Source organism: Eucyclogobius newberryi, unplaced genomic scaffold (assembly GCF_026437365.1).
Source record: "Eucyclogobius newberryi isolate DKJ021-1_F unplaced genomic scaffold, fEucNew1.0.hap1 SCAF_19, whole genome shotgun sequence".
NCBI classification, from domain to species: Eukaryota; Metazoa; Chordata; class Actinopteri; order Gobiiformes; family Gobiidae; genus Eucyclogobius; species Eucyclogobius newberryi.
Window position 1 is genome coordinate 31,389,000 of NW_027315823.1, and position 12,595 is coordinate 31,401,594.

At 40.7% G+C, this 12,595-nt stretch overlaps 1 protein-coding gene across 3 annotated transcripts in view; it reads left to right on the forward strand.

The window, feature by feature from the left end:
- kcnab2a (potassium voltage-gated channel subfamily A regulatory beta subunit 2a) overlaps positions 1-12,595 on the forward strand; it is a 145,529-nt gene that overhangs the window by 41,796 nt on the left and 91,138 nt on the right. For all 3 annotated transcript variants that reach the window (XM_072452658.1, XM_072452660.1, XM_072452659.1), the window contains exon 2: positions 12,578-12,595. This exon is cut by the window's right edge and continues 126 nt beyond it. The gene's annotated coding sequence lies outside the window, so the exon portion shown is untranslated. The remainder of the gene's footprint in view (positions 1-12,577) is intronic.

Consider the following 12,595-nt stretch of genomic DNA (forward strand, 5'->3'; position numbering starts at 1 on the left):
TAAACCTAAACAATTTGCTTTTTCGTTTAGCAAATGAAATTTTGAAATTTTCTAAATATATTTAGCTTAACTGCATTTTCATTCAATGTGTCGTCCATCCTGTCAGAGGCACTTTAAGGCTGTTAAGCGTTTTGGGTTCGCTTCCCAGCCTTGACCGTTTGCTGAAAGTCCATTTCATGCAACAACTGTCCTGCAAATGTAGTCTCTGGGCCCGAAAATATATTGAAATGGGAGTTTTAATACCAGGAATCATAAACATATTTTTTTATTAGACCAGTGCCATCCCAGGCCATCTATAAAAGTCAAAAATGATAGACGGGGCTTATTACTATGGCTTTATTTTCCCCAATGTATCATCTCCAGACAGCCCGGCTCCACTTCTCTCTCTTCTCTTAAGTGGGGGGATGAGAATTTGTCCTACAAGTTTGCTTTTATAAATAGGCTGTTTATGCTAATTTGATGTTCGCTTTCACCCCCTGTTGGCAGCTGGTGACCTGGGCCCTTCACAGCTTAAGACTCACCATTTATGAATCTACAAATTGTGTGTCTGATCAGGAAGGAGAGATGACGCACTGACGAGGATTAGCCCTGTAGTAGTAGTGGAGGAGGAGGAGGAGGAGGAGGAGGAGGAGGAGGAGGAGGAGGAGGAGGAGCAGGAGGAGCAGGAGGAGCAGGAGGAGGAGGAGGAGGTCTAGCTCTTTGGAGAGAGGGAGGTTAGGTCAGGGGCTCTCAAACTGTGACCTAGTTTAGCTTTTGGTTACCAGATGTTGTCTTGGGTTTCGTCTTGGTGTAGTTCTAGTTGAAGATGCACTATTTTCCATGGTGATATTGCTTTACCAGTATGGGATAAGTGTATCTATCTCCATGGAGATTATGGTTGTCAAAAGTATCAAACATCAGATACTAATCGACAAAAAGTAGTATTGAAACTAGATACTCACTTGAAATATTGTTAAAAATAAAATGAAAATCATATTTACAGGACAAAATGTGAGCGTTTTAGAGTGATTTTGAGCTTTATTCTGAAATAATATAGGACCACAATACTAGGTAAAGAAAGTACTTGATTGGGGAAAAGGTTGGTCTAAAGTCTAAAACCTAAAAAGATCATTTTTAATTATCAGTTTGTTATTGAAATCTGTATCAAGAATCAAGAATGTTTAGTATTGATAATAAATAAATGCTGGTATTTTTAACGACATTTCTTAGAACATTCCAGGTAAAGCAATAACATCTCCATGGAGTCGAGCAGAATTGTTACATACTGCACCTTTAAGCCCTGATTATATTCAAATATACCTTTTCCCCTACAAAAAAAATGCAATGTTATATTTGGTCCTATTTAATTCAATTCAATTTATTTTTGTAACGCACAAAATCACAACAACGGTTGTCTCGGCGGGCAGTGAAGAACAGATTAAACAATGTCAATAGGGACGAGGGGCGATGCCCCAGGGTCCCCTGTCCTTAGACCCTTAGAAAAACTAGAAAAAACCTCCATTGGAAAAAGTAGAAACCTGGAGGAGTTCCACACAGGCTTTTAGGATTTGAAAACACCCCGTCCAAATAATTTTGTCCGGAGGTACAGGGGCTTAAAACATTTTCTAAGATTTATTAATACAAAATAATGACCCCGTCCTTGCACTTGAAAATGCCCGTCCACATTTCAAAATACCCCGTCCAAAATACGGGAAGACGGACGGCTGTCTAAAAGTCTGGTTCCACAGTGAAGGAGAGATCCGACTCCCTCAGACGGACGCGAGAGACAGTGGAGCTGGAGCCACTCAGGAGGAGAACCAGTTCTTCAGGAGGAGAACCAATTCTTCAGGAGGAGAACCAGTTCTTCAGGAGGAGAACCAGTTCTTCAGGAGGAGAACCAGTTCTTCAGGAGGAGAACCAGTTCTTCCAGGCAGGAGGAGAACCAGTTCTTCCAGGCAGATGAAGAACCGTTCATATGGAGTAGAGACCGCTTTTCCAAGGACTCGAGGAGCATCTGGGTCCACAGGTCATCGATGTGCCTGTCCCACTCCCCCCGGGGTGGCAGGGAGTGGGAAAATATAAATAAAAGGCAATGAACAGATTGCAAGTGAAATTAAATATGAAATATTGTTTGATAGAATAAGTAGTCAGAAGCAGAGGATAGTGCTCCAGCTGTCATACTTCCCCCAGCATCGAGCTAAACGCTCAACCTCCTTCTGTGCTTTTAGAGACTCTTGGGACCACCTGAAGAACAGCATTTTGAGAGCGAAGAGCTCTGTTTGGATGATATGGCACTATAGCGTCTTTGAGGTAGGATGGGGCCATGTCATTTATGGCTTTGTAGGTCACAAGTAGGATTTTAAATTTGATTCGAAACTCGACTGTGAAAAGACTCGAGCACCGGCGTGATGTGCTCTCTTCTTTTAGTTCCTAAAAGAAGAGAGCACATATTCTGAGGGCAGAGTTGTTGCCTCAGAGGCAACTGTTGTTGTGATTTTTGGCGTTACAAAAATAAATTTAATTGAATTCCTGTTGGTAATCTTGCTGCTGCATTTTGAACCAATTTAAATCTTTTTATAGAGCTTTTAGGACACGCTGCAAGCAGGAGTTACAGTAGTCTAATCTAGATGTGACAAATACATGGATACGTTCAGCATCGCTTTTAGGCATTTGAGAATCTATTGGTTCCAGAATCATCAGTGATATTGGAGGGTTTTCCTAGATATTGGTATTGGACCGATATTGAAATTGTCGCCAATATTTGACACCAATGTCTGTTGAATCGTCCCCAGTCTCTGTGTCGTCAACACTCAGAGACTGGGCTTCAATCAGGCTTCAAATATGAAGCCTGCGTAAATTCAGCCTGGAAGACCTAACTCCACCCATCTACGTCAAAGCCACCATGGAAGGACCCCTCTCCCCAGCGCCATCATCGCACTCAAGCGGCGCCCGCCTGTCCGTCTGAGAGAGTCAGATCCCTCACTTCACCATGGACTCTCCCAGGTTTCTGCGCTTATCCCAAAGAGGTCATGCAGTTTTTCCTGGCCAAAGAAGGAGGGTGAAAGGTCAGGGGGCGTCTGCACCATGGCCCTCGCACCTGCTCCTCATCCCCAATCAGCGCTCTCAGTGACTCCTCCCTGCTCCCAATCAGCACCAGGCGGTCACATTTAAGCCCCCAGGCAGATGGCTCGGCCGCTCAAACCGTACTGCGACCCACCACCTCCCCAGCTCCTACTCTGTATTCACCTCATCCTCTACCTTCTCTTCACATCTACCACCACCAGTCTCCAGGCTCCGGGGGGAGACATCTAATACAAATAGATCATGGAGTGCCCATGATCGCAACGTCTTCCGCCGGGGTCTGAGCGCCAAATAACTCGCAAATAAAGCTTGCTAAACAGTCCATTCTCGTGGTCTCTTTGTCTCTCCAGGGTGAAATGGCTGTACGTTTACATCCATCAAATTATTTTACATCCTATATAAATACAATGTGTAATTACTTTTCCACAGCAAAAAGTTATTTTGTGAACATCAATATTACTCTGTGGTTCTCGCTATGGTTTTTGAAATATTAATATTTCTAATCCCTAGTCATAGTTTAGTCTCACGTTTCGCCTTTTGTATTGCAAATGTTCTACTGTTCTGATTCTAGCCTAAATTAGCCATGATTTAGCTCCGTGTTTACTGCTTAAACATCACACTTGGAAATCCTGATTTAGGCTCTCTGATATTTCTTGGTGAGAGTTCGGTCGTCTCCTCCTCTGAGCAGCTCTGGTAGGATTTCCCCATCCGCTCTGCGTCTGTTTCGCCCGTCTCCCTCGTCTGCTGCCATCTGCTCGGGTTCTGTGTGTCTCCTGCAGCTGCCAGCTCAGAGCCCACAGTACACACTACACACACACAACACACACACTACACACACACAACACACACACACACACAACACACACACTACATACGCTTGCTGGGAGAACCGAGCCAGCTCTGAGCGTCCACTTCCCTTGCTCACGTAAGCCTGTCTCCGGAGGGATTTCACTGAGGCGATGGGTGGAGGTGGATCCCTGGAGGGGAGATGTGAAGAGCAGCTTCAGTTTTGCATTTTTTGTTTAGAAAGGTTTAGTTGTTTGAGGCTTTCAGAAGCTATGGTATTTTTGTGCTGGTTTAGCATGGGTTGTACTAGTATATACCAGAATATCGGTGTACTGCACATCACAGAATACAACATAGAGGGTCTAAGGACAGGGGAGGCTCTGGGACAGTTATCCAGCTCCATATTTCCTGGTTAATCTGCTTGTCTTTTATTGACCAATGACGGTTTCATAGTTAGATTTTTTTTTTTTTACTTTCTGTTTGATAAATCCACAATTTTGTTGTGATTTGGGGCTCTACAAAGATAAATTGAATTGAACAGAATGAAAGGTTGCTCAACATAATACATAATTTACTTTGTGTTTTGAGTTTGAAATGAGGAGAAAGAAAATCACTAACTTTTTAATGAGCTCATGAAACATGCCTTGTGTGATGAAGTGCAGTGCTTTCATTGCTTAAAAATCCAAACTGTGAGCTGGGCTGGCTCTCCTCAGATCGGACCTAGAACTTGGTTTGGATCATCTGTGTTTAGTGATACTTGGCAATTTTGGTGATGTTTATGTTAGTTCCTGGTTGGACATGATCAGCAAATATGACATAGTTAGAGGTAATTGCACAACTGTTACTTAGCAACCAGATTGCAAACAAGGCCAAAGTCCATATAAATCATACAAAAGTTATGTTTTGACAAATGATTACACTGGACAACACCTTTTAATTTGTCAAACGATTGTTCAAACTGTCATAACGTTGTGTGCAAAGTTTCTCTGCAATTTTTGATTGAATGGTGCTTTTTGATGACATCACAGAGGTATTCTGTTGGTAATCAGAGGTATTCTGCTCAGCACTACTTCCTGTAATTTTCAACTTTTAACCGTCAACGTTTCTTCACAAACTGCAACTTGACTGATGTAAAACTATGATAATTATTTACCACATGGTCTATCTCACTAAACAACGTCATAATTAGAAAGCATGAGTACCTGCCATAAGTGTGATGTCATAATGTGGTTCTTTCCAGGCAAAGTAAGCCTGGATCCTTCACCAGAAACGTACCAGAAATAGTGCGTCTTTATCTTCGGTTTGACTACTTTTAGCTTCTAGGATCTCCCATATTATATTACATGGGCTGTGGACCAACAAAAAGTACTTGTTACTTACTTAATGGTAATAGAGTGAAGGGTCAAGAAAGCAGTTTTTATCCAGTTGGAGAATCTGTTCCATTACTCTGTTCTATTGGTCGAATGTGGAGTTGATTGCTGCTATTATACAGCCACATTGATCCAATTCCTCCTTTTTCCTTGCTACGTGAAAGTCCTTGTTCTGCACTATTGTTATGTCCGGACATTATCCTAAAGCAGTGTTTACTCACAATAGCTTGACTGTGGAGGGGCCTGAGTGGTCCTCTCTCGGGTCGCCTCGTCTGCAGACTGATTGATTGGTTTGTTCTTGACATTTAGCCAATATCAACCTGAAATATTAACGTCGATGTCATAAACCAGAATGTATAAAAATACAGGACTCTGTCCTGCATTTGTGTCAAACAGCATTTTGCCTAACAACAGGACCTTCAGATTGAAAATGAGTTCCGGATGACCGTCAAAACGTCATGATTTCAAAACAATGTCCGGATGGCTACATTTTAAACCTTTTTTTTTACCATTGCAAACTATTTGTTCAATCACCCTTAGTACAGTTTGAAATCTTGATATTTTTTTTTCCTCTTAAACTTTATTTACTCAGAAGTACAGGCTGTAAACAGTCGAGTTAAACAGTCAAATATGTTATTCTATGTTGACTTCTGCAGTTTGAATCAGCAAAGTGCACGTTGGCCCATCAGTGCAGTAAATCTGAGCTGTGATTGCGACCAGGATCCTGTGTCTGTGGGCTACCGCAGTGCAGCAGTATCAGCAGGAGCAGCTCGTCGGCCCTGCTGGTCCTGTGAGACTGCTGCAGTGCTCCACACCGCTCCCATCCGCACAGGGCCAAGGAACACAACACTCATCTAAAGTCACATCCTTTCTAATGCATTTTATGGGACTCAATTGAATACAAAGTAGGGCTGGGAGATATGAAAAAATATGTACCATGTTTTAGTTTTTTGTCATATTGATCAAATCATTATTTTTTTTATTTTGTTTTTTTTAAAACAAATCATAATGACTTGGAATATCAGTCTGCTGGGCAAAAACAATACAACCTTTTAATTTATGCCATTAACAGAAACACATTTCTAACACAAATCCAAGCTCTGCCTGTGGGACAATAAAGGAATATCTTATCTTATCTTATCTTAAATCGCATGCTTTTAGGGAGGATTGGATGTACCTTTCGATTAAAAAGACCAAAGCATATTAATGGCGATTAGAAATTACTCAAGGTCAATCTGGATTCAAATTCAAGAATATATACTATGCCATGTAATAAACTTCTATAATTACTATAATCACATATGTTGGTTTGTAACAACATCCCAATCTCACTTAACGGCATTATAATGGTTAACCTTAACTCTATGGTATTTTGTCTATAGTAGGGACAGGGACATCACATTGGTTTTGTACTGGGAGGCAAAAGGCTTTCAATTAAAACGCAGTTTCTTTTGTTTAGAGCTGAGGATACTATTTTAACACGATTTTCCTCAGATTTCCAGTCGTGCCCAGTCATCTCTATTTGGATATTGTTGCAGCTGCTTCAGTCTCATAGTGTTACCACTGGACTATCATCTGAATCACAAAGTGTGCACCACAAAAAGACATGACTAGAGTCGCAGTTGTTCAAACATGTAATGAAGCAGATTTTGGCCGTGCTATGGTGCAGCAGACTGTTTACTGACACTTCCGCACACAAAGCCCAGCGGCCATCATCCCAATCCCAGCGGCCAATGAAAACCAAGGGTGGACATGCTGGAAACAGTGTCTGGGGTAAAACTTTTCTATTTTCTTCTTTTCAGAAGAGACAGATGCACAAACAATGACAGCAGCGAGGCACAGAAATGATGGCACTCACGGTATAAATCTCCTCCTCTTTTCTCCTCGTGTCTGACCTCTTCATGTCGGACACTGCTCCAAATGACACAAATAAATCCATGGAAAGTTTGTCCAACTTCTTCACCCGTTGCCACTTTTTAGAGACCTAGCCTAGCACCGCAATTCTCTGTTTTGGTCGGCAAGTGATCACATGACGCCGTTTAACCAATGAAAAGTCAGGAAAGGCATAACTCATGCGTTTGCTCTGGTCTATCAACAGTCGCTCTTCACAGGGGGAAACGAGATGAGTTTCAGGAGGAAAGTGACCTGTAACAGCCGAACGGACACTGTTTATCTGTGCACTCTATCATTTATGCCATGTCATGGAGTCTGTGACGAGGGTTGAGAATGGTCTATAGGTTAATGCCATTATGGAATGGCGTTATGAAATGAACTTGATAGAAATTGAACTCAAATATAAAATAGTTTAATTTCTTCTTTCAAAGGAAAGGATCATGGTCTATGTCGGGGCTATTCAACTTAATTTGGCTGGATAGGACATGCTAAGATATCTACTGCTATATTAGATTTTGGTGACAAGATAAAATGGAAAAGGATTAAAAACATCATTGATCTGCAGATCTAACATAGGACAAGACTAACCCAGAATCAAACCAGGTCTAATCAAGGTCTAACGCAATATTTAAATAAGAACTAAGCCTGCACCAAACCAGTACTAACCCATAATTAAACCAGAAAACAAGAACAAAAAAGATGTTTTAGTATTATGGAGATGGGTCGTGGGCCGGATCAGATCGTTTGACGGGCTTGATCTGGCCCCCGGGCCTTAAAGGTTGAATGGACAATTTTTTTGGCATTTATCTGAGTCTTTATTTCCTCGTGGCGTGGACTGCCGATTTGTCCTACCACGTATCAATCATAAAACGCACCTACCGCTCATCTGCAGCCGCGTGCGGCTCGTCCCACATTTCCGCGTTTGTAAATGCATTGATCTATCATAATATAGTTCCCTTAGTGTACGGGGCAAAATGAAGACGGAGAAAGACAGTTCGAGCTGACTCAGAAGTGGACAGAAATCTACGGGAGACGAGAGATGCGATGCGATCAGTTGCGCTAATAAACAAACGCTCGTGTGTGTTGTATCAGTCCACACAGGGGAGTGCACATGCGCCGCGTTCTCAAATCGCCGAAAAATTGTCCATTGCGCCTTTAAGTTGAATAGCTCTGGTCTATGTAGTTATTTTTCCAGTTTGTAAACTTGTTGATATTGTTATACTATTCATGATCCCATGTCATGGACTTAATTTACAATATTGTTTTCTTTTTATCTGCCCACATATTGGTTGGTTGCTAATGTAAACAAATGGTAACTCCAAGGAAACATGCATGAACTGCTCAGATTATCAGCATTAAATCAGTTTAGGTGATTTTGAGCTTTTCAGTTGAGATTAATTAACTAACTGTCTCTTCCTTTAGCATTGTAACCCAGATAGTTGTCAATTTGATTTAGTCACTGATGATAAATGGGAAAAATACCTTAAATGGTGTCGTTCTAACAATATATTTGAGTAAGTTGTTGGCTCAGCATGGCTCGGGGACCATGACATGACCTGATTGAACAGGTCAGGGCATTTGTCACTGTTCATAAAGCAGTGTATGTGTATTTACTTGACCCAATAAAGGAATGAACATCTCTAATAATGTGTTAACATGTGTAACAGTGTAAACAAGAGGGTTTAGCAGTTTGGTACTGTAATTGCTAGTTTGATTATGTTGAGACGTAAAGGTGTAAGATAAGATAAGATAAGATAAGATATTCCTTTATTGTCCCACATGGGGAAATTTCATTGGTGCAACGCAGGTAGATACAGAGGTAGATACAGAAGAACAGATCACTTATAGGAAGTCTGAAAAACACTTTCAGTAGAAGATCTCCTATAAATAAATAAAAACTCCTATAGACAAATAAATAAATACCATTGCATGTGATCACGACAGTAATTGCACATGAATATGTGTCACGACAGCACATAGATTGCACATGAATTTCACAGTAATTGCACATGAATTGCACATGAATTCCAACAGCAATTGCACATACGACAGAATTGCACATCAGTATTAGGTTAGGTCAGTATTGCGACGGGATAACGTGACGATCTCCGGGTAAGACGACTGTTCTCCGCAGTTTCATGAGTTCCTCCTTTGTGGAAACGCGGTACGGCGCCGGCCGGGGGGCGGGGCCGGAGCCGGGGGGGGCGGGGCCGGAGCCGGGGGGGGCGGGGCCGGAGCCGTGGGGACTCAGAGCCAAAACACATCGCAACGACACGACGAAAACACTCAATCCAGCCGAATAAAGTCAAAACAAGTTAATTTAAAGCGATTCCAGTGCGTGTCCCGATCGTTCGTGAAGTTCCTCTTTCATATAAACGTGTATATAAACGTGTATATCAACGTGTACCGACGACACGCCGTACTTTAGGGGGGGGCTGGTGGGCTCGCTCGGAGCTAGCTCACGTCACAACAACACAACGAACGCAACGAAAAACGCTCAAATCCAGCCGAAAAAAGTCAAAAACAGTTGAATTAAAAAACTATTCCAGCGCGTGTCCCTATCGTACAGTAAAATAGAAAAAATATGTTAACTATATTTACAAAATATAGGAGATAAAGCACAATAAGTGTGAGAAAGAAGAGAGAGCGTTTACACCGGGCTGCCAGCTGTACCAGCGCCTTATGACGTATGTACTATGTATTTATTAGCTTGTCTCCATGGAGATGTTCTTGCTTTTGTTTTGGAAAGTTCCACTGTATATGGCATTAAACATATCCATCTTGCATTTGTTCATTTACATGTATTTTGATGCCTAAAAATACCTTCAAACGCATGCATTCCTTCTGTGAGTCTACACTTCTGCTGTGGAACAAGTTTAAAGCCGTACTGTTTAAAAATCCTGGTAAAGCAATAACATCTCCACAGAGACCAGAGGTGGTGGACCCTCCACATGAAAAGTTGATGGGATGAGTTGAAGGATCCCTCACTTTAACTGTTAGAAATACGAAAGCATTTTGATTAGTTTGGCATATATCTGTATGAGCTTCAGTTGAATGTTAGACATATTTATAGCTTATTTGTGGAGTACATGTACAGTATGGGGCAGGCTCGGGTTTGTGTGTCCGGACATAGCATTACCTTTTACTTACCCGCTCCCTCCCGGTCACGCTTGCCTCTAAAACATGATATAGGGGTGGGTCCCGGGGAAACCGCACACAGCAGTAGATCTTTCCTCAGCCTGTTATCTGTCGGGGTCATGCCATCATCATCGTCATCATCATCCTAAAGCAGGGTCCTGATTTCCCATTCTGCCCTGAACGCACCCGGTGGGCGGCCTCGGGCACACTGGACACCTTTCACCTGCCGGGACAGTTGACAGGAGGAGAAAGTCACCTTCACGTGTGCGTTATCATGTCCGGGAGTGAAAGAGGGCTGCTGCACATCGGGTTTAGTGTCATGTTTTGTGGATGGTTTATCATCGTGCATATGGAGACTTCTAGTGCTTGTAAACTTGACAAACACTGATGGTGGAATCTTATTTTATGAAAACATGTTATAGTAGTAGTTTAGTCACTGTTTTCAAGATGCTAGTGGTCTTTTTTAGGCTTGTCACAGTTGCATATTTCTGAGTGGGATACAGTATGTACATTAAAAAAATATCACAATAAATGAGAATATTGAAACTACTTATGCCAATGACACAATATTGCTGAATGTTGAAACCTGTACAACTAAAATCTCGTGTTATAACAAAAATGTTCAGGATTTTATACCACATGGATGCTACAATATATTTATAGACAATGCAAAGTGTAAATATTTCTATATTACCATGTGTGTTACACTAATTAAGATATAGGTCCAGTCAAATGATTTTTTGATGATTTTTTTTTTCAGTATCAATACATTTTTGATACAATACATTAGGAATTTAATCGATCTTACTTTGAAGCTGTTAAAACATGCATTTTAGTTTGAAACTACATTAATTAAGTTTCAATAACTACATCATATTACTCTTCATGTAGTGATATTCCTCATAAATGTCTTATACTTTGAGTTGAATACTGGTTGTATAATTAAACATGTAACCTATTTAAGTTCATTTTCTATTATATTATGTGTTTTAAGTTCAAAGAACACCTTGATAACCACCAGGATGGACTTTAGAATGCTAATGATAGTTTAATGTCAACATTTTGTATTCATTATGATGGTCTAAAAGCACCTTACTGTTTTTCCTTTGTCAAAACTTCAATGAGACGTGATTAAATGTTGACACGTGGAACTTGGGACACCTTATTTTCCTGCCATGAAACTTGATAGGAGTACAAAGTCACCTTCATGTTGTCATTATGATGTAATCCACTAGATGGGTACGTGCTCCCAGCTCTTTTCTTTGTCTAAAACTAGGCTAAACCTCAACTCTGCTGCTGCTCCCTTAAGTCAAGACCTGCACTTGCAATGCTCTATTTATTGCCACGCTATAACCACTACCACTCTAACCTTCATTGATGCCCAGCCCAAGTCGTAGCCTGTTTTACTGCCCTGGCTCGCTCCTTTGGCATATACTTTCAATTATTTATAGAAGTGCATTGCTCTCGCAGTGGTTAAGCCGTGGTCTGCCCCTCTACATCCACATTTGGTCTGTAAAGCTGGGGTTTAGCATTATGAACTGGGCTTTAGATGGTCAGACGTGTTAAGTGCTGCGTGTGGGATTCCATGTTCCAGATCAGAGCAAGAATCATTGACTTTTCTATCAAACTATTGTCATTGATACTTAATCCGTTAGGTTGAAATATTTTTGCAAGTATTGTCTCTACCTGTCATCTTAAAGGTTACTATAGACAGCCGTATTTATTCATTCCACTCATGTCCGCATACTTATATAATGGTTCCATCTAGTGGTTGGAGAAGGTAATTGCAGATGAGTAACTGAAATACAGCAGGGCTACAGGAAATAAACAGAGACATAGCCCATGTTTATGAATATTGATTAATTTTCATTTGTTGCTTGCTGCAATCGTTTTGAGCATATCTTCAATGTTGACAATTATGGAGGCTGTAGAAAAGAACTATATATATAAAAAAAAAAGAATAGTAGTCTGATAATCATAATTATTATCTGGACAATACAATCTCTAAAACACATGCAAATTACATCTTTATAACAAAGACATAGTGAAAAATGTCCAATTATCATCAATACTTTATTTGTAAATATTCTTTGTCTAGAAGCCTTTAATCTCCACATTATTTGGTTTTAAATGTACTTAAAATAGTAATTGTACATATGATTATTTGTTTGACTAGTCGACATTACATTTTATGCTGTGTGGTAGTATATATTGATTAATTATGATGTATTTGTGTTTTCTTTATTTTTATTTTTTTCTTTCCAATTTCTCATTCAGGGAAGAGAGCCGTAAATTGATGTGTGTTGGTTTTTCTGTGTCTTCTGTTGCAGGGGCGCTGAGAGGAGCTA